We start from the raw sequence: 26,904 nt of genomic DNA, 5'->3' as shown, positions 1-26,904 counted from the left end.
GGGTAGGAGGAGGCTTGTGCGGAGCATAAACACCAGCACGGAGCAGATGGACCGAATGGCCTGTTTCTGGTACTGTAAATTCTATGTAATTTATGAATCAGCAAAGTCCAACAATCGCTGGGATTGAAAACCCTAACATTGTATCGAGGGCAAGAGTTGGGAGATCGGGAGGATATAACCGGAAAGAAACCAAGCCAGAAGGACAGAGCTGGAATATTATGGAGGACAGACCTAGGAGGCTCTAGGATCGTGACCAAGAGACAGAGAGCTGAAAGCCAGGACTAAACTCTTAATTGAAAACAAAGAATGGCACAAAGTACAATAACAGACGAGAAGAGGCCTAACAGATACGCACGTTAGGGACAGGAATACAAAGACCTCTGTGTAGTGGCACTTGTCTGACTTGTTATTCACTAACCAGAGCTCAACACAAACACAATTTAAGGAGCTTTTACATTGTGGCACAGCGCAAAGCAGCGGAAAGCTATCTTCCTCCTGCGCTCTCCCATCTTTAAAGTCTGCCAGCGGTCTCCTGCAAGTACCACTGGATCCAGAGGAGAGGGATCTGATGGCAGGCTCATAGACACACGGAAAAGGGGCACGACTGCACAAAACCCACAGGTCGTAAAGGTATAAATATATATATATATATATATATATATATAAATAAATAAAATACACACACACACACACACACACACACACACAGCAGGCGGCCATTTAGCCCTCTTTCCCCATAGCCCTGCAAATTTTTCCTTTTTTAAGGATATCCAATTCTATTTTGAAAGTTACCATTGAATCTGCTTCCACCGCCCTTTCAGGCAGTGCATTCCAGATCATAACAACTCACTGCGTAAAAAAAATTCTCCTCATCTCCCCCACTGAGTTTTTTTTTGCCATTTATCTTAAATCTACATCCTCTGGTTAACGAGCCTGCTGTCAGTGGAAACAGTTTCTCCCTATGTACTCTATCAAAATCCCTCATAATTTTGAACACCTCTATTTATACATTTACTATTTATACATTTTATATATATATATATATATATATATATATACATATGCAACTTTAATGTACCTTGCAGGCAAGTAGACAGTTAGGAATTGCTAATGGAGCAAGTTATTTTTGTTATGATCATTCCGTTTCTCAGTGGTTTTTTTTTAGCTCACACACAGCATTGTTTAGAAAAACAAACCACACGACTGGAAGGTGTCTGCCTCGGGACGATTTGTTGGGTCCTCCACGACATCCAGCTCCTTGAGCAATGACTAATTTTACAATGAATTTGCTTTTCAATTTCAATGAAGTGTGAAAGGCGTAGGGGAGGGCCCCACAAAAACCAAAATCCGTCATCTGCAAGAGTTAGAAAAACAAGCAACACGTGGAGGCACAGCAAGGCCCTTTAACCATCAACAGCAGACTAAGGACCAAGACAAAAACCGAAACAACGTTGACTAACAACAGACCCAAAATAAAAACTGAAAATGCTGGAAACACTCAGCGGGTCAGGCAGCAACTATAAAGAGGAATACAGAGTTAGAGTTTCAGGTCAATGACCCTTCATTAGAACTCTTGATGCTGCCTGACCTGCTGAGTGTTTCCAGCATATTCGGCTCTTATTTCAGATTTCCAGTATCCACAGTATTTTGTTTTCTCGACAAGTTACAAGGACTGCATCAACCACTTTCAAACATTCTGTTTATATTGGCACGTAATCTTTATTAATATCAGAACTTTCAAAAGGGAATTGGGTTATATAACTGAAAAGGCGAAATTTACAGGGCTAGGAAGAGAAGAGCAGGGAGAGTGGGTCTAATTGGATAGCTCTTTCAAAGAGCCGGCACAGACACGATGGGCCGAATGGCCTCCTTGTGTGCTGTTTCATTCTATGATTAAACTGAATCCTGTAGAAGAGTAGAGATTTGGTCACTAAATTGGAGGTTGAAACTGGGTGAGGGAGGGAAAGGGCTGGATTCATCTTGTACACAGGTCGGTGTGTAGAATGGTGCTTGTAGACTGGGGACGCACTCACCTGCTCCTGGCTCAGCCCCACCCTCACCTACTCTGGACTCCGCTTGCCTTTCTCAGGCTCTGAGGCTCTGTATGATTCGCGGGTCCCAGCAGCGATGCTGATGGTCTGTGCTAATCACATGATGATATTGGTCACCGTCAAGCACAGACCAATTGCAACAGGGGAATCAATTGCAGAAAATGCACACTACGGCCATGGGAAAGGAAGAACTTGCATTTCTATAGTGCCTTTCACATCCTCGGGATGTCCCAAAGCTCTTCACAACCAATTAAGTACTTTTTGAAGTGTGGTTACTGTTGTATTGTAGGGAAACACAGCAGCCGATTTGCACAGAGCAAGGTTCCACAAACAACAGTTAGATAAATGGCCCGATGATCTATGTTTTTTTTTTAAGTGATATTTGAATCATCGACAGCTACAGGTGAGGTGCCTGAAGATTGGAGGGTAGCAAATGTTGTGCCTTTGTTTAAGAAAGTACAAACAGTTGTTCAAGAACAAGTGAAAGGGAAAAGCATAGAGCAGCGAAAAGAAAGTGTACTTTAGGCACGAGAGATAAAATAAAAACTAGAAGGTGCAAGGCGATTAACCCAGCATCAAAGCTGTGGCAGGGGGTTGGGAACCTGAGCAGGGAGACAGAGGAAAGCGTGTCAGGAAGGGACAGAAGGTATGGAGAAAAAGGTAAAGTGTTAAAAAAGGAAAAAGCAGGAACTAAGTGTCACAAAACATATTTGAAAGTTCTTTATCTGAATGCACGTAGCATTCGTAACAAAATGGACGAGTTAACGGCACAAATAATGACGTATGGGTATGATCTTGTGGCCATTACAGAAACATGGCTGCAGGGTGACAACGACTGGGAATTAAATATGCCAGGGTATTTAACAATCAGGAAGGAAGGGGAGGTGGGGTGGCTATGTTAATAAGGGAAGGAATCACTGTAATACAGAGAAAAGATATTGGGACAAAGGATCAGGATAATGAAACAGTTTGGGTAGAGATAAGGAATAATAAGGGGAAAAAAACACTCGTGGGCGTAGTATATAGGCCTCCTAATAGTTGCAACTCTGCTGGAAGAAGTATTAATCAGGAAATAGTCGGGGCGTGTAATAAGGGAACAGCTATAATTATGGGGGATTTTAACTATCATATTAACTGGACAAATCAAATTGGGCAGGGCAGCCTTGAGGAAGAGTTTATTGAGTGTATTAGGGATGGATTTCTTGAGCAGTATGTAACTGATCCTACAAGGGGGCAAGCAACCTTGGACCTGGTCCTGTGCAATGAGCCAGGATTAATTAATAATGTCCTCGTTAAGGATCCCCTTGGAATGAGTGACCATAACATGGTTACATTCCATATCCAATTAGAGGGTGAGAAGGTTGGTTCTCAAACAAGCGTACTGAGCTTGAATAAAGGAGACTATGATGGTATGAGAGCGGAATTGATTAAAGTGGACTGGGAAAATAGTTTAAAGGGTAAGACGGTACATGAACAGTGGTGTTCATTTAAGGAGTTATTCTACAACTTTCAAAAAAAATATATTCCACTGAGGAAAAAAGGGTGTAAAAGAAATGACAGCCATCCGTGGCTAAGTAAAGAAATTAAGGATAGTATCCGACGAAAAACAAGGACATATAAGGTAGCCAAACTTAGTGGGAGGATAGAAGATTGGGAAGTCTTCAAGAGACAGCAAAAAGTAACGAAAGGATTGATTAAGAAAGGGAAGATAGATTATGAAAATAAATTAGCAAAAAATATAAAAACAGATAGCAAGAGTTTCTACAGTTATATAAAAAGAAAAAGGGCGGCTAAGGCAAACGTAGGTCCCTTAGAGGATGAGACCGGGAAATTAATGGTGGGAAACATGGAGATGGCAAAAATGCTGAACAAATATTTTGTTTCAGTCTTTACGGTAGGGGACACTAAGAATATCCCAACAGTGGACAAACGGGGGGCTCTAGGGGGGGAGGAGCTAAATACGATTAAAATCACTAAGGAATTGGTACTCAGTAAATTAATGGGACTCAAGGCGGATAAATCCCCTGGACCTGATGGCTTACATCCCAGGGTCTTGAGGGAAGTGGCAGTAGGGATTGTGGATGCTTTGGTAATAATTTTCCAAAATTCTCTGGACTCGGCAAAGGTCCCGGCAGATTGGAAAACTGCTAATGTAACACTGTTATTTAAAAAGGGTAGTAGGCAGAAGGCTGGAAATTATAGACCAGTTAGCCTAACATCTGTGGTGGGTAAAATTTTGGAGTCTATTATTAAGGAGACAGTAGCGGAACATTTGGATAAACATAATTTAATAGGACAAAGTCAGCATGGCTTTACGAAGGGGAAGTCATGTCTGACAAATTTGCTTGCGTTCTTTGAGGATATAACGTACAGAGTGGATAAAGGGGAACCAGTGGACGTAGTGTATTTAGACTTCCAGAAGGCATTCGACAAGGTGCCACATAAAAGATTATTGCTCAAGATAAAGAATCACTGTATTGGGGGTAATATTCTGGCATGGGTGGAGGATTGGTTATCTAACAGGAAGCAGAGAGTTGGGATAAATGGTACATGCTCGGACTGGCAACCAGTAGCCAGTGGTGTTCCGCAGGGGTCGGTGCTGGGTCCCCAACTCTTTACAATCTATATTAACGATTTGGAGGAGGGGACCGAGTGTAACATATCAAAGTTTGCAGATGATACAAAGATGGGAGGGAAAGTAGAGAGTGAGGAGGACATAAAAAACCTACAAGGGGATATAGACAGGCTGGGTGAGTGGGCGGAGATTTGGCAGATGCAATACAATGTTGGAAAATGTGAGGTTATGCACTTTGGCAGGAAAAATCGGAGAGCAAGTTATTATCTCAATGGCGAGAAACTGGAAAGTACTGCAGTACAAAGGGATCTGGGGGTCCGAGTGCAAGAAAATCAAAAGGTTAGTATGCAGGTGCAGCAGGTGATCAAGAAGGCCAACGGAATGTTGGCTTTTATTGCTAGGGGGATAGAATATAAAAACAGGGAGGTATTGCTGCAGTTATATAAGGTATTAGTGAGACCGCACCTGGAATACTGCATACAGTTTTGGTGTCCATACTTAAGAAAAGACATACTTGCTCTCGAGGCAGTACAAAGAAGGTTCACTCGGTTAATCCCGGGGATGAGGGGGCGGACATATGAGGAGAGGTTGAGTAGATTGGGACTCTACTCATTGGAGTTCAGAAGAATGAGAGGCGATCTTATTGAAACATATAAGATTGTGAAGGGGCTTGATCGGGTGGATGCGGTAAGGATGTTCCCAAGGATGGGTGAAACTAGAACGGGGGGGCATAATCTTAGGATAAGGGGCTGCTCTTTCAAAACTGAGATGAGGAGAAACTTCTTCACTCAGAGGGTGGTAGGTCTGTGGAATTTGCTGCCCCAGGAAGCTGTGGAAGCTACATCATTAAATAAATTTAAAACAGAAATAGACAGTTTCCTAGAAGTAAAGGGAATTAGGGGTTACAGGGAGCGGGCAGGAAACTGGACATGATTTTAGATTAGGACCAGATCAGCCATGATCTTATTGAATGGCGGAGCAGGCTCGAGGGGCCGATTGGCCTACTCCTGCTCCTATTTCTTATGTTCTTATGTTCTTATGTAAGAAGGGCGGCAGGGAAAAGACTGGGAACTACAGACCGGTGAGCCTGACATCTGTCGTGGGTAAGTTGTTAGAGGGTATTCTGAGAGACAGGATCTACAGGCATTTGGAGAGGCAGGGACTGATTAGGAACAGTCAGCATGGTTTTGAGAGAGGAAAATCATGTCTCACGAATTTGGTTGAGTTTTTTGAAGGGGTAACCAAGAAGATAGATGAGGGCTGTGCAGTAGACGTGGTCTACATGGACTTCAGCAAAGCCTTTGACAAGGTACCGCATGGTAGGTTGTTACATAAGGTTAAATCTCACGGGATCCAAGGTGAGGTAGCCAATTGGATACAACATTGGATTGACGACAGAAGACAGAGGGTGGTTGTAGAGGGTTGTTTTTCAAATTGGAGGCCTGTGACCAGCGGTGTGCCTCAGGGATCGGTGCTGGGTCCGCTGTTATTTGTTATTTATATTAATGATTTGGATGAGAATTTAGGAGGCATGGTTAGTAAGTTTGCAGATGACACCAAGACTGGTGGCATTGTGGACAGTGAAGAAGGTTATCTAGGATTGCAACAGGATCTTGATAAATTGGGCCAGTGGGCCGATGAATGGCAGATGGAGTTTAATTTAGATAAATGTGAGGTGATGCATTTTGGTAGATCGAATCGGGCCAGGACCTACTCCGTTAATGGTAGGGTGTTGGGGAGAGTTATAGAACAAAGAGATCTGGGAGTACAGGTTCATAGCTCCTTGAAAGTGGAGTCACAGGTAGATAGGGTGGTGAAGAAGGCATTCAGCATGCTTGGTTTCATTGGTCAGAACATTGAATACAGGAGTTGGGATGTCTTGTTGAAGTTGCACAAGACATTAGTAAGGCCACACTTGGAATACTGTGTACAGTTCTGGTCACCCTATTATAGAAAGGATATTATTAAACTAGAAGGAGTGCAGAAAAGATTTACTAGGATGCTACCGGGACTTGATGGTTAGACTTATAGGGAGAGGTTGGATAGACTGGGACTTTTTTCCCTGGAGAGTAGGAGGTTTAGGGGTGATCTTATAGAAGTCTATAAAATAATGAGGGGCATAGATAAGGTAGATAGTCAAAATCTTTTCCCAAAGGTAGAGGAGTCTATAACGAGGGGGCATAGATTTAAGGTGAGAGGGGAGAGATACAAAAGGGTCCAGAGGGGCAATTTTTTCACTCAAAGGGTGGTGAGTGTCTGGAACGAGCTGCCAGAGGCAATAGTAGAGGCGGGTACAATTTTGTCTTTTAAAAAGCATTTGGACAGTTAACATGGGTAAGATGGGTATGGAGGGATATGGGCCAAGTGCAGGCAATTGGGACTAGCTTAGTGGTATAAACTGGGCGACATGGACATGTTGGGCCGAAGGGCCTGTTTCCATGTTGTAAACTTTTATGATTCTATGGTTAAGGGATAAATATTGGCCAGAACAGTAGTGTCATGGGATCTTTTAACGTCCACCTGAGAGGACCTCGGTTTAACATCTGAAAGAGGGCACACCCTCAGTACTGCACTGAAGTGCCAGCCTAGGTATGTGCTGCAGTCTCTGAAATGGGGCTTGAACCCACAACCTTCCAACCCAGAAGCCAGCGTGCTACCGACTGAGCCAAGGCCGACACTAAGTGACATTACTCACAGCTCCATAACCTGCTTGTGTGCGCTGCTTGTTCTAAATCCCTCCCTCCGTGGCCAAATGCTTCCCTCTGTTATAGCCATGGGTATACAGATCAGTCATGATCTAACTGAATGGCACAACAGGCTCGAGGGGCTGAATGGCCGACTCCTGTTCCCATCTGACACTGTCTGCTCCCAACTACTTTTAAGTCGCCTTTCCGACGCACACTGTCCAAGACAATCGTAGTCCCACCGGACTTCCGCTGAAATGGTCCTGGACGGCTATAATGGAAATCATTTTTATTGAAAGCATACGATTGCTGTCATGTTTTTAAATGTATCATTTTGAGAACAGAGGAATTTGATGGATCTTAACCACAAGCCAATGCTGTCCTATGAGAAGCAGAATGTCATAAGATTTGCTACAAATGTAATGAAACTTTGGCTGGGATGGACATCCCAAAGCGCTTTACAGCCAATGAAGCACTTTTGAAGTGTAGTCACTGTTTATAATGTAGGAAACATGACAGCCAATTTGCTCCCACAAGCTTCCACAAACAGCAATGTGATAATGACCAGATAATCTGCTTTTTAGTGATGTTGGTTGAGGGATAAATATTGTCCAGGGCCCTTTGGAGAACTATCCTACTCTTCTTCAAAACAGTGCAATGGGATCTTTTGCGTCCGCCTGAGGGGGCAGGCGGAGCCTCGGTTTAAAGTCTCAGCCGAAAGGCAGCGCCTCCCTCAGTACTGCACTGGAATGTCAGCCTAGATTTTTGTGCTCAAGTCTCTGGAGTGGGACTTGAACCCACCACCTTCTGACTCAGAGGCGAGAGTGCTACCAACTGAGCCACGGCTGACATCCGAGAGTGGGGGGAGGGGGAGGGGATATATCCAATTCCCTTTTGAAAGTCACTATTGAATCTGCTTCCCCCGCCCTTTCAGGCAGCGCATTCCAGTTCATAACTCAATAAGTAAAAAAAAAAATTCTCCTCATCTAGCTTTTTTGCCAATAATCTTAAATCTGTCTCCTCTGGTTACTGACCCTCCTACCAGTGGAAACTGTTTCTCCTTATTTACTCTATCAAAACCCCTCATAATTTTGAACACCTCTATTAAATCTCCCCATAACCTTCTATGTTCTACGGAGAATAATCCCATGTATATATCTACATACAGAGAGATCTACTTGTAATTTTTAAAACTTCTTTCCCTCCTTGGTGAATGACAATCTCCGAGTCACTTACCGCACTGCTGACAGTAAGCTGGTTGGAGGGAGTGCAATAATCAGACACGGACACAGGTGGTTCCAGCAATCCTCCCCAGAGTCGACGTGGCACCTGACAGCTCAGTTTCTGTTGACGTTGCTGTCACATGTGGCACCCATACAGGCCAGCTAAGCTTTTTTGTACTCACTGGTCCACACGCCTGTCCTCCGCCGCTGAGAAAGGCAGAGCGTGCGTGCACGCACACTGCGTTTTTGCACACTTCATCAGCGCGCGTCAAATGCAATTTTGAGGGAGCGTGAATAAACTGGCAGCCTTACTACAGGCCCCGCCCCTTGGGGAACTACCTTCCTGCCGATCGCATTACAATACCAATACACCATCTGCTCATTTCAATTCCGCTCCCTCACTGCTACGCAGCTCAGTAACTCCTCTCTCTCAGTTCCACAGACTCTGTCAGCAGACACACCAATTATAAACGCTCAGAGAGACAAAGAGATATTATAGTTAGTGATAATTCTTCGTTGATGTTGAAAGCTTAGGAAAGTCCTTGTGAAGGGAACTGAACAGGGAAGTGGAATATGAAACTAGGTTTGAATCCAGCCAGGACTTGTTGGATCAAAGTCTCCTCTCAGATTGCTGCAAAAAGTCCCTACCGAAATGAATCTTGGGTAATTTCAACCTTAACGCTCCTGGGCATGAGTTTACAGCACCAAACCGACTTTAGATTGGCATCAAATTGGCAGTCGCACAAGCAGTGGCCATTAGCACAGCTTGTAAAGGGCCTACCCCTTTTTGGAAACATATGCTGTACAGTAGTTCTTTTTCACAGTGACCCCCTGCAAATATCGACGTACTCCTAGAGACCCTGTAACATTAAGACAATCTCAGGGAGTCCCATCCTAATTCCTGAAAGACAGTGTCAGCTACCCAAATATAAACAGCGCTAACGTTGGGGGGAAAAAAATGTTTTATTAATATACAGCGACAGTAATATACGCCATTAAACCAATAAATACAGAAATCCGCTAACCTCTCTGGCCCCCTAGGATACTCTCTCAGACCGCCTTGGGTCCATTGACCCCTGTTGTAAAACATATTACTGTATAATGTGGAACTGATCCAAAACAGGAAGGTTCCATGACTGAACTTCAGTCAGTGCTCAGTCAGCTAAGTTGTGGCTGGCTAGAAGAAGGGATGCTACATTTGGCCCGAGTGCTTCTTGGATAGAAAGTGCATCATAACCGCAATACGGCAGGGTACACGTGTGATTCTGAAGTTGGGACGTACCAAGGAAGCTTTATTTTGTATTGAATTTGTAAAACTGACTGGGATAACTTGATACCAGTATTGAATGCACAAAAAAGTTCCATTTCATTATACTAACATCCCTCCCCTCAATGAATACAAAATTCTCTTCACCCCCCCACCCCTCACAAGGGGTACTAATGATGATACCCAGTCATTTACAAAGCCCCCCCGGAAAGACAACCCCCTCCCCACAATAAAGCAAACACATAAAGACTTGGTCAAGTATTCGTTGAAGACCTCTTCCAGCATTGCGACTATTATTTCCTACATTGAAATTTCAGTAAATGCGCTAAACCATATATTGCCGTTAATTTTTGCGATCCATGAATCTGCACCTGCCCCCTAACCCTGGAGAAATCCTCAGTCACAAGAGTATAAAATAAGTCAATGACCTAGGAAGGTAATTCAGCCCATCAAAGCTTGCCCACCTAATAACACAACTCTCCCACTTACCATCCAACTACATTTTCAATATCCCCAAAGTTTTTAGCCCCGATTTTAACCTAACCCGCCCGGCAGGTAGGGGGCAGGTTCGGGTCAGGTGTCTGCTTTACACCCCGTCCAATTTTACTCTCCATTCAAGGCGGGTTCAGTTAAAATCCGGGTTCATGTCTCTACAGCCCCTGTTTGGCAGATTATCCCTTTTTTAAGTAAGGAAGTTCTTCCTGATATCTGTTTAAAATGAACTTTTCACTAGTTCAAATTTATTTATCCTCTGGCCTTACTTTTCTGGCGTACTTTGAACTAATACATTTCTCAGCCTTGGCTAGATTCCTGATACTTACTGCCTGTGCAAAGGAAATGGAAAAAAAAGAAACTCACTGCGTTCCTCGCTGTTGTCACTGGCTGTATTGATACCAAATGCATTAAACGCAACGTTGCACTCAAGCCAATACACCTCAATGTTGTGCCAACACAGTTCTTGTGTGCCAAATCCCTCAACCTGTTTCAACCACTATCACCAGTGACAGATCTGTAACTGTCATGCTTCATTCTATTTTTATGCAGACATAATCCAATCTCACCATTCAAGTGGGATTGGCATCATCGACGATTGACTTATCGTCAGTCTCGCCCGAGTCAGAAGGTTGTGGGTTCAAGTCCCACTCCAGAGACTTTAACACATAATTCAGGCTGACACTCCAGTGCAGTACTGAGTGAGTGCTGCACTGTTGGAGGTGTTGTCTTTCAGATGAGACGTTAAACCGAGGCTCTGTCTGCCTTCTCAGGTCGAAGAAGAGCAGGGGAGTTCTTTTGGGGGCCAGGCCAACATTTATCCCTCAACCAACATCACTGAAACAGATTATCTGGTCATTATCACATCGTTGTTTGTGGGACCTTGTAAATTGATGGCTGCGTTTCCAACATTACAACAGCGACTACACTTCACAAAGTACTTAATTGGCTGTAAAGCGCTTTGGGGCGTCCCGAGGTCACGAAAGCACTGTATAAATAAAAGTTTTTTGTTTTTCTTTCATTGCATTTTTGTTGAAAACAAACTAACACAACATGGGTCTGCAGCATGCCACTGAATGTACTGGCACAAGACTGATATAAGGCTACTTAGAGGCCAGTCTTTTTAAAAAGATAGCAAGATTGGCACATTTATTTCCCAATACCACTGTGATTCAACAGAGCTGAACGAGAGAGAAATATGGTGTAAATAGGCCAGAGATGGACCTCTAGGGTCTGGCACCAATCCAGCTGGCTGTCTACCTTTGTGCCCTTTGATTTTGCTCTGCCAATTACAGAAAACAGATCTGGATGGAATTAATCAGGAGAAAACAATCCTTTAAAAGGATGAAGTGACATGATTTCGCACCAGTGATCCACAGTACTGACAAGAGGTGAATCAAGGTCATCATTTTGACATTTTAAAAGTAATTGAAAAAGACTTGCATTTATATAGCACTGTGTCTCATTTCTCAGGAATATCCCCAAGTGCTAATTACAATCGATTACTTCTTGAAGCGCAGTTACTACTGTTATGCAAACAAACATGAGGGTTTGAGCACAGCAAGATCTCACAAAGAGCAACTGGGCCAATGACCAATTAATTTGTTTTTGGTGGTGTTGCTTGAGGGAGGAATATTGGTCAGGACACCAAGAGAGCTCCCTTATTTTTCTTTGATTAGTGCCATGGGATTTTTGAATGGCCACCTGAACCACAGGAAGAGGCAGAGTTGATCTCAGGCCAACATTTCACTCAAAGGACGGCACTTCCGATCAAGCAGCATTCCCTCAGTACTGCACTGGAGTGTCAGCCTTGAGTATGCCAAGTCCTGAGTTAGGGTTTGAACCAACGGCCTTCAGAGGCAAGTGTGCCACCGAATGAGTCATGCTGACATTGGTATAATATTAAGAAAACCTATCTGCCATTCCTCTTGGTTCAGTCATGAACTAGCGCAATCTTTTAAGTGATGTACCTTACTGTGTCCTATCACAATGGTGTAAAAATCAATTTCTTTCCCTGTAATTCTAGCCATACACCATTCCATTATCATCTTTGCCATCTGTTTTCTTCTAATCTGTTTAGTCTGATTATTAAGACTACTGCAGTTTACGATCAGACTTGCCAACTTGAAAAACTAGCAAAAGCAGACAGCTCAATATAGGCCTGCAATGTGTAATTATATTGAAACTATAGTGGTGACAGGCTTGTCAGGTCATAAGTTGGAGGAACACCAGTGTTCCATCACTTGTAAAACGGAATGTTGTGGCAAAAATTGCAGCGATTGGTCCTCACTTCTTTTGGAGAAATTGCGGGATATAATGATTTTTTCTAATGGCCGCTTATAGGTGTGTATCGGCGCGGTGAACACGTGCTGGTCCTCTCTATCGGCGCGGTGAGCACGTGCTGGTCCTCTCTATCGGCGCGGTGAGCACGTGCTGGTCCTCTCTATCGGCGCGGTGAGCACGTGCTGGTCCTCTCCATCGGCGCGGTGAGCACGTGCTGGTCCTCTCCATCGGCGCGGTGAGCACGTGCTGGTCCTCTCCATCGGCGCGGTGAACACGTGCTGGTCCTCTCCATCGGCGCGGTGAACACGTGCTGGTCCTCTCCATCGGCGCGGTGAACACGTGCTGGTCCTCTCCATCGGCGCGGTGAGCACGTGCTGGTCCTCTCCATCGGCGCGGCGAACACGTGCTGGTCCTCTCTATCGGCGCGGTGAGTACGTGCTGGTCCTCTCCATCGGCGCGGTGAGTACGTGCTGGTCCTCTCCATCGGCGCGGTGAGTACGTGCTGGTCCTCTCTATCGGCGCGGTGAACATGTACTGGTCCTCTCTATCGGCGCGGTGAACACGTACTGGTCCTCTCTATCGGCGCGGTGAACACGTACTGGTCCTCTCTATCGGCGCGGTGAACACGTACTGGTCCTCTCTATCGGCGCGGTGAGTACGTGCTGGTCCTCTCTATCGGCGCGGTGAACACGTACTGGTCCTCTCTATCGGCGCGGTGAACACGTGCTGGTCCTCTCTATCGGCGCGGTGAACACGTACTGGTCCTCTCTATCGGCGCGGTGAACACGTACTGGTCCTCTCTATCGGCGCGGTGAACACGTACTGGTCCTCTCTATCGGCGCGGTGAGTACGTGCTGGTCCTCTCTATCGGCGCGGTGAGTACGTGCTGGTCCTCTCTATCGGCGCGGTGAACACGTACTGGTCCTCTCTATCGGCGCGGTGAACACGTGCTGGTCCTCTCTATCGGCGCGGTGAACACGTGCTGGTCCTCTCCATCGGCGCGGTGAACACGTGCTGGTCCTCTCCATCGGCGCGGTGAACACGTGCTGGTCCTCTCTATCGGCGCGGTGAACACGTGCTGGTCCTCTCTATCGGCGCGGTGAGTACGTGCTGGTCCTCTCTATCGGCGCGGTGAGTACGTGCTGGTCCTCTCTATCGGCGCGGTGAGTACGTGCTGGTCCTCTCTATCGGCGCGGTGAACATGTACTGGTCCTCTCTATCGGCGCGGTGAACACGTGCTGGTCCTCTCTATCGGCGCGGTGAACACGTGCTGGTCCTCTCTATCGGCGCGGTGAACACGTGCTGGTCCTCTCTATCGGCGCGGTGAACACGTGCTGGTCCTCTCTATCGGCGCGGTGAACACGTACTGGTCCTCTCTATTGATAAATCTGATTATTTAAAATGTTTAAACTGTTGTCACAGTGACAGACATGCTGCTTTCTCCTTTCATCCCCCTACTTATGCTGGCACTCTCCTCCTCTCTCCAGCTGCTAGACCCTAGTCTCTGGAACTGCGTCCTTAATCCCCTCCTATCTCTCTTCTGCCCACCTTGTAAAACCTACCAAAAACCCATCTACTCATCCAAGCTTTCTGACATCTTTCTTTGTCTCTACCTCAATTTTTCTGCATCCGTTCCTCTGACTGTGAAGCACCTTGAGATAAAATCCAAGTGGGGGAAATAAACACCTAGAATGTGGCTGCATGTAAATTTTGCACGCCCGCCATATTGTTTCACTATGATTCAGACACTCAAACAATATTCTACTTTTTAAATCAACTTAGGCAGGTAAAAGTTGTTAAGTTTCTACTCGTGAGCCGTGTGTTTGAATTTTTTTTTAAAAATCAACAATAAGCCCTGGTTAACTGCATAAAACTCCATCCCTACTGTACTTGGCCATGTAGATGTCTTGCTATTACTATACAATGACCTTTCTGAAGGATGTGGTTTGCTGAATAGCCTGTTTATACTTTGCTATACACTACATGCTGCCCTCGAGCCACAGGGCCTGCAGGCCACAAGCAAACGTATAATTACCGTTGGTTCAAAAAAAATATGCATTTTAGAATCTTTCAAGAAATATGTTGTGTTTTTTTTGCTGTCCCTGTATTTATGTGAAAACAGTGCAGATTTGTTTGGTGAGGTACATTCCTACTGCAGGCGTAAAATTATGTGGTATTAAAGCAAAATGGAGAAAAATCTCTCTGCTTGTTAAGATTATAATTTCCTGTTGCCCTGGCACTGTTCTCTTATCAGCTTTTGTTTCTATCCCTGAGTGTACTTCAAACTTAGAATCCAAAGTCTGTGATTTTTACAGTTACTGCCATATTATGTGGAAACTAAATTAGGTTTCCACGGGCCAATATTTATCCCTCAACCAACATCACAAACAGATTATCCGGTCATTATCGTATTGCTGTTTGTGGGACCTTGCTGTGCGCAAATTGGCTGCTGCGTTTCCTATAGTACAGCAGTGACAACACTTCAAAAGTACTTCATTGGCTCGAAAGCGCTTTGGGACATCCTGAGGTCATGAAAGGCGCTATATAAATGCAAGTCTTTTTTATTTCTTTACCCAGATTCGTTTCTGAAGGACGGTCATTGTACGGATGTCACGCGTAACTGAAAAAGAAATTGTCGCTGAGCATACAGCACATTACCCTGATTATTGGACTGCATTCTGGGGGGTCGCTCCGACAGCTTAAGCAAGTTAAGTCAGCAAATAGCTATGTCATGCAAACCATGAAGATCCCGGATGCAATTCCCAGCATCTCCCAAGTTAGATCATCTCAGTCAAGTGCCACAATCACCCCAAGTAGGGTGGGAAAAATTGGCTCGGGCTCCCACATCCGGTCATTATTCCATGACCTTCACCAGAGATCTGTGCGGGTGGAAGTCGGAATTGGGCAGGGCTGAGATTCCCTCCCCACCCTACAGTCAAATAACTTGCCAACACCCACTGTCCACTCCCACTCGTGACAAAAGGACACATGGGAGGGGTACTGGACGGTGACTGGTATTTAATGCAACTGCACTCCAATCAAGAGTTAATGAGGGGAGAAAACTGGCAGAAAAAAGGAGGAAGAACAAAATGACTTTGCCCTGAACAGAAAATGAAAAGATCTGTACTGAAACCAAAATGCTGCTGTAAAATATACACAAAAACCTAGGCAATGCCTCTGTAACATGTAATAAAAGAACGCCAGTACCATCCTGTTAATTGTTTCTATGTGGTTTTTTTCAATTAGTGTTAATTGTATTCAGGAGGTGGGTATCAATTGGGGAATCTCTTGTATCCATTTATAGGAGGGTATGTAATATTGAGGTGTGTGAATAAAAGCTTGGAAGCAACAAAAACAAATTAAACTTTATATATACATAGCACAATCCAAATCACAACATGATACAATAGCAATTCATCCAAATCACTTGATTGCATCATGGAGATTGTTGTTACCTCTCATGACACTGCTGTCAGCTAATTCCATACATACAATGCACAGAAAATGGAATTAAAGCTGCCCTGTGAACTCCATGCGTACATACTACAGACAATAACACAGTACAACTAACGATGAACCAGTAAAGCTTCAATTCTGCAGCTGATGTTATCTGAATACTTTGACATGTTACTGATCTGTCATATACTATTCTGTCTTTTATGGGGCTCAGTAGCGTAGAGGTTGTATTACTGGATGAGTAATTCAGAGGCCTAGACTAATAATCCACAGAATGTGAGTTCAAATCCCACTGTGGTAATTTAAGAATGTGAATTCAGTTTTTTAAAATATCTGGAAGTAAAAAGCTGGCATCAGTAGAAGTGACCACAAAGCTGTTGGGATGTCGTAAAGACCCAACTGGTTCACTAATGTCACTCAGGGAAGGAAACCTGCTGTCCTTACTCGGTGCTACATAACTGCTAACCTTGGTTCAGAGGTTGTGGGTTCACGTCCCACTCCAGAGTCTTGAGCACATAATCTAGGCTAACACTCCAGTGCAGTACTGAGGGAGTGCCGCACCGCCAGAGAAGCCGTCTTTCAGATGAGACTTTAAACCGAGACCCCGTCTGTCCTCTCAGGTGGAAGGAAAAGGTCCCATGGCACTATTTCGAAGATGATCAGGGTAGTTCTCCGATCCTTTCCAATATTAACCCCTTAACCAACATCACTAAAAACAGATTACCTGGTCATTATCACATTGCTGTTTGTGGGACCTTGCTGCGCGCAAATTGGCTGCCGCGTTTCCTACATTACACAAGCGACTACACTTCTAAAGGACATTATTGGCTGTAATGTGCTTTGGGACGTCCTGAGGTAGTGAAAGGCACTATATAAATGCAAGTTCTTTCTTTTCTTTAGTCCCACACCAACGTGGTTGACTTTTAACTGCCCTCTTTTGTGGCCGAACAAGCCAATCCATTGTATCAAACTACTACAAAGAATTCCTAACAGAAGTGTGGGAGAACCTTCACAGACTGCAGCGGTTCAAGAAGGCGGCCCGCCACCATCTTCTCAAGGGGCAACTAGGGATAGACAATAAATGCCAGTCTTGCCAGCAACGCCCACATCCCGAGAATGAATTAAAAAAAAATCCCAGCTCATACCTAAACCAACCCACACATTTTCCTCTATGCGACACACACCAGCCTGGGCACCGTCCTCGAATGTAACGCATCGTAGCTTGTGCACTTCCCTCTATACGATACACTCCAGCCTGGGCGCTATCCTCTAATCTGACGCAGCGTAGCCTGTGCGCTTCCCTCTATACGACACACTCCAGCCTGGGCGCTATCCTCTAATCTGACGCAGCGTAGCCTGTGCACTTCCCTCTATACGACACACTCCAGCTCACACGCTCTTCTCTGAGACACAATCGGGTCTGCGCGCTGCCCTCTTTGCGAACTGCAGCCCGAGCTTCCTTCTGTGAACACACTCTCACCCACACACTACCCACTGTGTGATACACACCACCTCCATACTTCCTTCTAATCCAACGACACTACATAAATCAGCAAGTTATTCAAAACATTTTTTGGGGTTAACAGTATTTTGGGTCCAGGCCATTCACAAATAAAAATGCTTACCAACATTTCACGTCAGGCCCTGAAGCCTGTCAGATGAAGAAATGCTACTGAGACACTGCTCCTCTCCTACAAAACACTCCCAGCCATTCCATCAACACACCACAGGGTCAAATATAATTGGCAACTAGCTTTACAGAAATACAGCTACCTAATTTTAAACAGCAAAGTTTTGAACTCCCGCAAGTAATGGATTTTAATGCCTGTGAAATAAAGTTGGAAAGTATCAGTTTAGTTACTAGTGGACAAGGCCCAAAGCAAAAAGCTGTCCCTAAAGCAGCACTAATTGGAGATCTTACCCAGAGCCACAGTCGCACAGTGATGCATTTGAGAAGCTAGATAAGTACACGAGGAAGAAAGAAATAGATGGAAATGCTGATAGGGTTAGATGAGGTAGCGTGGGAGGAGGCTCGAATGGAGCATAAACATTAGCATAGACCTGTTGGGCCGAATGGCCAGTTTCTGTGCTGTAAATTCTATGTAATGGACAGCGTCACACTGGTGCAGTAGGAGGTGCTAATTTGAGATTGGAACTGAGGCCAAAAGCAAGTATACTATTCCCCAGCAAACATTATCCCCTGCGCTGCGCACAATATTCACATATAATGTAGTACTTCTTTAAAATTCTGAAAACATATCTTAAACTTTTATCATATTTCTGTTGGTTTCCCCACCTCATTTCCAGCTTGGGTGACTAAATAACAATCATTAGCAGCAACCCTGACTGGTTCTCCCCCCCCCCCAAACATCTTCCTGGCCCAGGGGCACTAGGACCAACCGAATGGAAACCTGGGACCCTGAATGACCCAGTATCCCATTGGGTGGCATATTTAACCAAAAAGCCACTGGGGAAACTAAAAAGAAAGATGAGGTGCTTGGCCCTTCAACCAAATTTCTGAATTTGAAAGAAAGCAATAAGAAGGTTTCACCCTTTTGTACCATGAATGAATGAGCTTGCATTTATATGGCGCCTTTCAAGACCATAGGGTCCCAAAACACTTTACAGCCAGTACTTTTTGAGGCATAGTCACTGTTGTAACGGAGGCAAACACGGCATCCAATTTGAGAAGGGAGAAAATGAGATAGATGACCAGATAACTTGTTTTAGTGGTGTTGGTTGAGGAATAAATGTAGGCCAGGAAACCAGGAGAACTCCTTCACTCCTCTTTGAATAGTGCCCTGAGATCTTTTACGTCCACCTGGGCAGGCCTTGGTTTAATATTTAATCCAAAAGACAGCACCTCCAACAATGCAGCACTCCCTCAGTACTGCTTTGAAGTATAAGCCTGGATTATGGGCTCAAAGTCATTAGACTGGGACTTGAACCCAAGACCTTCTGACTCAAGAATACGACCCCTGAGCCAAGGCTGATGTCTAAGTGTCATTGGAAGTATAGAATATAAATAGTCGCTGAGTATTCCCCCATAACATAAAGAGAACAACATTCAACAATCGTGGGCAAGTTGTAGGAGATTGCAGTGCAGGTTTGCTGACATAATTCCACATTAGGCTGCCACTACCAGCATCAAGCATTTCTAAGTCAGAACAGCATGAACTGGACACAGAATAAAGTACTGTCTACACTGCTCAAATGTGTCTTAACCCCCAACCTCAAGATTATCTCCTGCCACATCAGTGTAACATCTGCATTTCTCACATGATGAGCTCTGTAACCAGGGGGCCCAGACACAAACTCAAAAAAGGGAAGATGAAGAGTTTAGATTTAAATTACTTTAAACAGATGTTGAATTTATGTCACTGACTAACCAGGGCTGGTGGATCGGTTCAGCTAGTTATTTTTGGTGAAACAAGCAACTATGGGGTATAAGGAACCTGGCAATGGTATTTTTCTTTTAGTTTGGGTCTAGCCAGATGGCCTTCCATATTCTGTTCCAGTCCTGTACATTCCTATAAGTGCGTGTGGCAAATTGCTGACAGTTTTGGTGTTGGGAGCTTGCATCCACTGATTTAAGAATGCCCTAAAATCATTTCACTTGGGACTCATAGTTGGGAGGGAGAGGAGGAGCAAGACAGAAAGTGGGAGGTAGCGTGGGGCAGAGCGCGGTGCGAGATTGCGGGACGGAGGGCGAGAGGGAGAGTGAGAGAGGAGACTTTCAATCTCCATCAATTTGAGTCTAAAACTTTTTTTTCTAAATTTATTCAAAATTTTACTCTACTCAGCAATACATTCTATTACTATTTAGGTTTTATTCCCAATGTACGTGTCCCACTTAATTGTCCCAGCTGGTGTACATAAACATTTCAGATTTATTTATGGAAGGTCATTGTCAAGTTCCACTTGTGAGTAGGAGATTGTTGATACATTCAATGCTGACATCCTTTTTTATGCATAATATATAGTATTTTAAAAATGCTTGTGATGGCAGAGAGTAAATTCAATGCACGCTGTGAAAGGTCACTACAATTGTCTTGTGACCCCTTGTGGTAATCATCAATGCCTAAACATTGGATGAAGACAGGACTGGACTATGACATTTGACACTCACCATCTAGGTATATGTGAAGAATAGCTACTTAACTCCCTCAACAGCTTTGCTGGAAAAAGCACTGGCCACAAAGTCCTGGAAGGTCCCAGGTTCATCCAAAACTCTGCTCCCTCCTAATTTGCACCAAGTCCCATTCACCCCCGTGCTCGCTGACCTACACTGGCTCCCGGACCGGCAACACCTCGTTTTAAAATTCTCATCCTTGTTGTCAAATCCCTCCATGGCCTCGCACCTCCCTATCTCTGTAACCTCCTCCTGCCCTACAACCCTCCGAGATCTTTGCATTCCTCCAATTCTGGCCTCCTGCGCGACCCTGATTTTAATCGCTCCACCATTGGCGGCCGTGCCTGAAGCTGCCTAGACCCTAAGCTCTGAAATTCCCTCCCTTAATCCCTCCACCTCTCTCCCCTTTAAGACGCTCCTTAAAACCTACCTCTTTGACCAAGCTTTTGGTCATTTGTCCGAATATCTCCTTATGTGGCTCGGTGTCAAATTTTGTTTGATAACGCTTCTGTGAAGCGCCTTGGGACGTTTTACTATGTTAAAGGCGCTATATAAATGCAAGTTGTTGTTGTTGTTGTTTGTTCTCCTGTCCATGCTCAGCAAGCTTTCAGAAAGGGAAGCAACTGAGTCCGTACAATTGACCTCAGCACCTGTGCATTGTGGTGGGGAGGGGGAAAATCAGACAGGGTTCCCACTCCTGCTTGCTACTGGAAACTACATGCATGCATCAGCTGAGGACAGGATGATGCCTGTCGTCAGCCACCACTGACACTCGCTGGTCTAAGCTCATGTGGAATGGATGGAGGCTTGGTGAAGTACCAGAGGGTTGGGCAAAGCCTCTAGAACCAAATCCCAGCAACAGTCAGCAGCTTGAGAAAAGTAGGAGACGAGGGGAGAAAAGATAAAAATGAATGGACAATTTGGTGAGGTACTGAACATCCCAGAATATATATGCGAGAGAGAGAAAAAAAGAAAAATAAGGAAAAAAATAAAAAAGAATCAGTTTGCATTTATATAGCACCTTATACAACCACAGGACATCCCACAGTACTCCAATGAAGTACTTTTTTTGAAGTGTAGTCAAAGTTGTAATAACGGGAAAAACAGCAGCCAATTTGTGCACAGCAAGATCCCATGAACAGCAAGGAGATAAACGACCAGATAACCTGTTTTAGTTATGTTGGTTGAGGGATATATGTAAGCCGAAATACCGGGAGAATTACCCTGCTCTTCTTCAACTAGAAAGGAGAGAAAATTGGCAAAAAAAACCTCAAATACTTGCATTAATCTCCACAAGATACATTCCTCAACTTCAAATGGTACAAAAAAACACACATTTTACTCTCAAGCATCATACTGATGCAAATGCTGTTAATCCTGAAGTACTTTTTTTGGTAGATACTTTTCAAAAGAGATTGATTTGGTTTGACGGTATGATTGTTACACACTGGGTTTTAGTTTCCTTATTACAGTCTGCTCTTAATTCAAAGTTGCTTAATTTCAAATGATTTAATAACGCAAGCACTAAATTCCCACTATTTACACTGCTCAAAGAAAATATTGAATAATTAATTTTTCAGCACAAAACTGATTTCAAATGATCAGGAATAGACTGTACATAATTACAACGTACCTAGCAGTAATTCATATATATATATATATATATGTAGGATTAACTTGCAGATGGGGAATTCAAGAATAAAAATCTACACCCATTGTCTCTGGGAAAAAGTATAACAATTTAACTTTTGTGTATTATTTCTATTATTACCGTGTCGTATTAGGCTTGACCTATAAAGCAATGCCAATTTGGGGGGGGGGATAAACGGTCAAATACAGTGCATGTCTGCAACGTGCGAAACCGATGCAAATAATCCATTTGAAATGCGTCTCCTCAGCGTCACCGTCACCATGGTGAACTGGAACCAAGGATTCCACCAGAGATTACTTTTTCTACCCCAACAACGCCCGTGAAAACCGAGAACCGTTGCAGAACAAAAACTGCGATTCGTGCAATTCGCATTTTATCTGCACATAAATACAATGGGTAGGAGATACCAGCACGATTATAACGTCTTTTGCATAAAGCTCCTCCTTGTGCAACAAAAAAGCATCAACTTTTTTTGTTGTTGCAGACGTCTCAATCTTTTGTTACAAAAGAGATCATACACCCCACTGAAGCCAATTTGAAATAGCCCTATTTGATATTATGCAAGCACAGCCTTGCAAAAAGAATCATTTCTCCCATCAATTATAACAACTTTTATCCCTCCTCCCCTATACATTTTGCTTCCTCCCCCCCCTCCCTCCCCCTCCCCTCAACAACTATGTATATTAAAAGTCAGTGATCAGGGAGGAGGACAAACAACATTCCATCATCAGGCAAGCAAGCAGAGAGATCAGCACAGCGGCTTGTTTAACATGAGTCAGGACTGGGCAGAGCAGCAGAGACGAGTGGGTTGGCCGGGGGTGAGAGAGACTTCCATTACACGACGCATTTCCTCAAACAATAGTGTTGCCTTTGCAGGGAAGAAGGGGGGGGGGGGGACACACAAAAAAATACATATATAAAAAAACACACAGAAAACAAGCAGCAAGACGCATAAAAATCACGTGGGGAAGAGGGGGGGGGGGTGAGCAGAGCACTGCACCAGATACGTCCGCAAATACACGCTGGCACCAAATAGCAATTCTGTGTCGGGGGGGGGGGGAAGCGAACTAGATACTATTTACATTTCGACACAATGTTTCTTTTCCCTTCAGAATTTTCATCCGTCTCTGCGTTCCAAAACAAAGGAAAAATTGACACAAAAATTAATAACAATGTTTCACTAACGTTCCTCTCGTCAGGAGCCGCCAGAATGGCTTTGACTTGCCTCAGAAATGGTTCAGATTTTCAGTGATAATTTGTGTTGGGGAGGAGGGAAGGGAAGGAAGGAGCAAAGAGAGAGAAATGACATGAAGGAAGCAGCCACAAAGGCCAGACATTTTGAAGCCAAAAAAAATATATCTGCTCTTGAAACAAAAAAAAAAGAGACTGTAATTTTTTTTTTCTTCATCAACAGAACGGTGTTCGTGCATTAAAAACCGTGCAGAGATGAGAAAGCGTGAAATGGAAGAGAGAGAAATGCAATCTTTTTACCTGCAGTTTCTGACGCTGCCTCACGCATTCATTTTGATCGCGCAAAAAAAAACCCCAGAACCCCCCCCCCCATGGATCGCGCTCACGGGAAGCTGGAATGGGGCGGGTGCGCTCGGCACGCTGGGAGTTGTAGTTTTCACCTCACTAGGCGGAGAGATTGATTTCTGCCCCAAATAAGTTTCGTCTTGTTGTTATTGTTAAAGTTATGGAAGAATTTACATGTGTTTTTTTTTCAAGTCTTAGGATGGCAAAGTGCACACTGCTCTGCAGGTCACATACTGAGAGTCCTAGCTATTGGGATGTGTTAGCTGTGACTCAGTGGGGAGCACTCTTGCCTCTGAGTCAGGAGGTTGTGGGTTCATCCTCCCACTCCAGATCACAAAATCTAGGCTGAGACTCCAGTGTAGTCCTGAGGGAGTGCTGCATGGTTGGAGGTGCCATCTTTCGGATGAGGCAGTAAACTGTGTCTACTCTCTCAGGTGGATGTGAAAGATCCCACCGCACTATTTTGAAGAAGAGCAGGGGAGTTCTCTGACTGACATTTATCACTCAAACACCATCACTCAAAAAACAGATTGGTCATTGCTGTTTGTGAGAGCTTGCTGTGGGCAAATTGGCTGCTGTGTATCCTACGTTACAAAGTGACTACATTTAAAAAAAAATACTTCATTGGCTGTAAAGTCCTCAGGTTGTGTAAAGTGCTATATAAATGCAAGTTTTTCTTTCCTCAATAGTTTGTACAGGTCTTCACAATTGGATGGGTTTGTTGGTGGTAAGGTGGGTGCCATTGCTTGTCAGAAGGCTCACATTGAATGGAGGAGAAGGGAAAATAGTGTCTCGAGTGCTGTGTTGAAGCAGTTCTTAGCATAGATCTAACCATGATCCAGAGTGCCAGCCTTGGCTCAGTAGTAGCGCACTTGTAACTGAGCCAGAAGGTTGGGGGTTCAAGTCCTGCTCCAGAGATTTCAGCAGATAATCTAAACTGACACTTTTGTGCAGTATGGAGGGAGTGCTGCACTATTGGAGGTGCTATGTTTTGGGTGAGACGTTAACCTGAGGCTCTGTCTATCCTCTCGAGGAGATGTAAAAAAATCCACTATTTGAAGAAAAGTAGGGGAATTCCTCTGATGTCCAGGCCAATATTTATCCCTCAAAACAACATCACTAAAACAGATTATCTGCTCATATATCTCATCGCTGATTGTAGGACCTTGATGTGCACAAATTGGCTGCCGTGGTTTCCCTTCATTACAACAGTGACTATGCTTCAATGGCACCTAATTGGCTGTGAAGTGCTTTGGGAAGTCCTGAGGATGTGAAAGGTGCTATATAAATGCAAGTTCTTTATTTCTTTCTTTCAGAAATGCAAATAAGCAGCCAGTGTCCCCCGACAATTTTTTTTTGGATCAGCAATATTCTCCTCTTCCATCCCTTCTTGTCAAATCCCTAAAGGGTTACTGATGGCTTCCCCTTCAAAATGTTATATTTGGCTAAACTTCAGCCGCTTACCTATATTTTGCACTTCAAAAGTCATGAATTTTGTCAAATCGTCACGTTTTGGGATTTTTAATGTTTTCCAATGAAAGGTTTTGAAAATGAGTTATATTTAAATGCTGTGTTTTAAGAAAAGCTTTGAGACAAAGTGTAAGCTTATTAATAGGCCAGGCATTGAAAGCGTGTGTATAAAGCATGATAAGCCAGTTTGTAGAATGTCACAGCTCACAGTCTAATTCAAACTGAGACAATGAGAGTCAATTAACTCATGCTAGGATGTCCCTTATTCAATTTGAGATTAGCAGAAGATGGTTTCTCTAGACCCACACCCCAAGGGGGAAGGAGAGATAACTAGTTTTATTGAAATACCTACTGGTGAAGAACTGAATGGGGAAGAAGTCAGAGAGATTCCACCCCCCCCATTTGCTGCGAACTCAGATAAAAAGGTGAAGAGACGCATGGGCAGTCAGTCAGGTTTTAAACCAGCTGTCTGCAAGGTGCAAGCCTGGGCCTGGAGTTGGAAGCTGAGATGCAGGAGGTCAGATTTTGCAGTTAAAGGTTCCCTAGAAAGAAAAGTAAAGCTAAAAACAAGTAAGTCAGCCCACGAAAAGGACAAGGTGTATGGTTTACTAGCTTTTCTAATTTCTCAAGAAATGTGAAAATTGAGTGAAGTGAGTGAGGTTTACTTACAACTCTGATCGCTTGCTGTCGGTGAAATGAAGCAGCTTAACGATTCATATCAGGCCTTGCCTCACTCGTGTTTATCAGTCTGCCTACTGAAAAATTGGAGAATTGCATGTGAGGACACAGGCAAAGATATGATAAAGCAGTTCAGATCACAAGGGACTACGTTATCGTGAAATTAAATATTGAGAAATAAAGGTACACTCCTGAATGTAAGATGCTCAGACCACTCACAGTAATGTCCAGCATCCCTGTGTCCAAGTAGAAATTTAAGGCAAACTTGTAACGGAGGCCTTTGGAGTTGTTTCACTAAAAAAGGGTGCTCCATTATTATGGCTTTTACTTACCTGTTGGAGGCAAAGATGTGTCGAGGGGAGGGCAGGGATCTGTCCATTCAGAAAAAGGCCTATGGACCCTTCAGCTGTGACGATTGAAGGTGCAGAGAAGAAGTAACAAGAAGATGAAGACTTCACCTGTCACTAAATATTATTTTCCCCCAGTTTCGTAACAAAATTTATTATTGTTGTTTATTATGTAAGGGTTGGACACATTTGTTTGTGAGCAAAATTGGTATTTATTAAAAAAAAAGCCAGAAAATACTTTAAAAAAAGAAAAAGAATAAACAGAAGTTTAATACAAGTGTGTTATTCCATATTACAACGGTGGCTACACTTCAGAAGTTGTGAAGCGCTTTGGGACGTCTTGAGGTCGTGAAAGACGCTATATAATTGCAAGTTTTTTTTTTCTATTATTAAAAACAGTATGTCCTGTCATTTTTTAAATTCAAAACTGCAAAGTCAAAAGCCCAAATGACATTTTCAGTGTTAATTGTGTCCAGGCCTCATGACTCCTGCCCTGTCACATTTTTAATAGGATTTTCCTATTCATGTGACAGCCTGTGATGCTGCAGTTCCAGGCTCTGGCCATGGGGTGGCTCTGCAAGCAGCTGCTGCAATGCAATTCCTGGTCATTCAAACTTCAAGACAGGTAAAGGTGAGTAAACAGGTGAGTTTTATAGCAGGTGGGAGAGCTTAATAAATTTGTACTACCATTTTTATTAATCTTTGAGTTTTTTTCCCCAGCAATGCCACTCTTACTGATTAATAAATGTCACTCCTAACAGTTCCCTAATGTTTGCTGTTCTCAGATCTTTAATTATCTTTGTGATATCATTTATAGGTGTGGGTGGAATTCCTTTACAGTGAAAATGTATTCCCTACTCAAAGTCCAGCTACTATTTTTCTTTAAAAGGGCATGGCTCCCTGAAACCTGGTTGTCAGAATTGTCTTTTCTTACATAAGAAATAGGAGCAGGAGTAGGCCATACGGCCCCTCGAGCCTGCTCCGCCATTCAATAAGATCATGGCTGATCTTCAACCTCAACTCCACTTTCCCGCCCTATCCCCATATCCCTTGATTCCC

The 26,904-nt window shown here is 43.9% G+C and overlaps 1 protein-coding gene across 3 annotated transcripts in view; it reads right to left on the bottom strand.

Moving 5' to 3' along the window:
- Nucleotides 1-23,344, bottom strand: part of LOC137299578 (spindlin-1-like) — a 71,022-nt gene extending 47,678 nt beyond the window's left edge. For all 3 annotated transcript variants that reach the window (XR_010957927.1, XM_067968424.1, XM_067968423.1), the window contains exon 1: nt 23,306-23,344. The gene's annotated coding sequence lies outside the window, so the exon portion shown is untranslated. The remainder of the gene's footprint in view (nt 1-23,305) is intronic.
- Between the last annotated feature and the right edge of the window lie 3,560 nt (nt 23,345-26,904).

Source organism: Heptranchias perlo, chromosome 29, assembly GCF_035084215.1.
Source record: "Heptranchias perlo isolate sHepPer1 chromosome 29, sHepPer1.hap1, whole genome shotgun sequence".
NCBI classification, from domain to species: domain Eukaryota; kingdom Metazoa; phylum Chordata; class Chondrichthyes; order Hexanchiformes; family Hexanchidae; genus Heptranchias; species Heptranchias perlo.
Note: the sequence above shows the minus strand (reverse complement) of the source record. Positions and strands in the feature narration are given on the sequence as shown.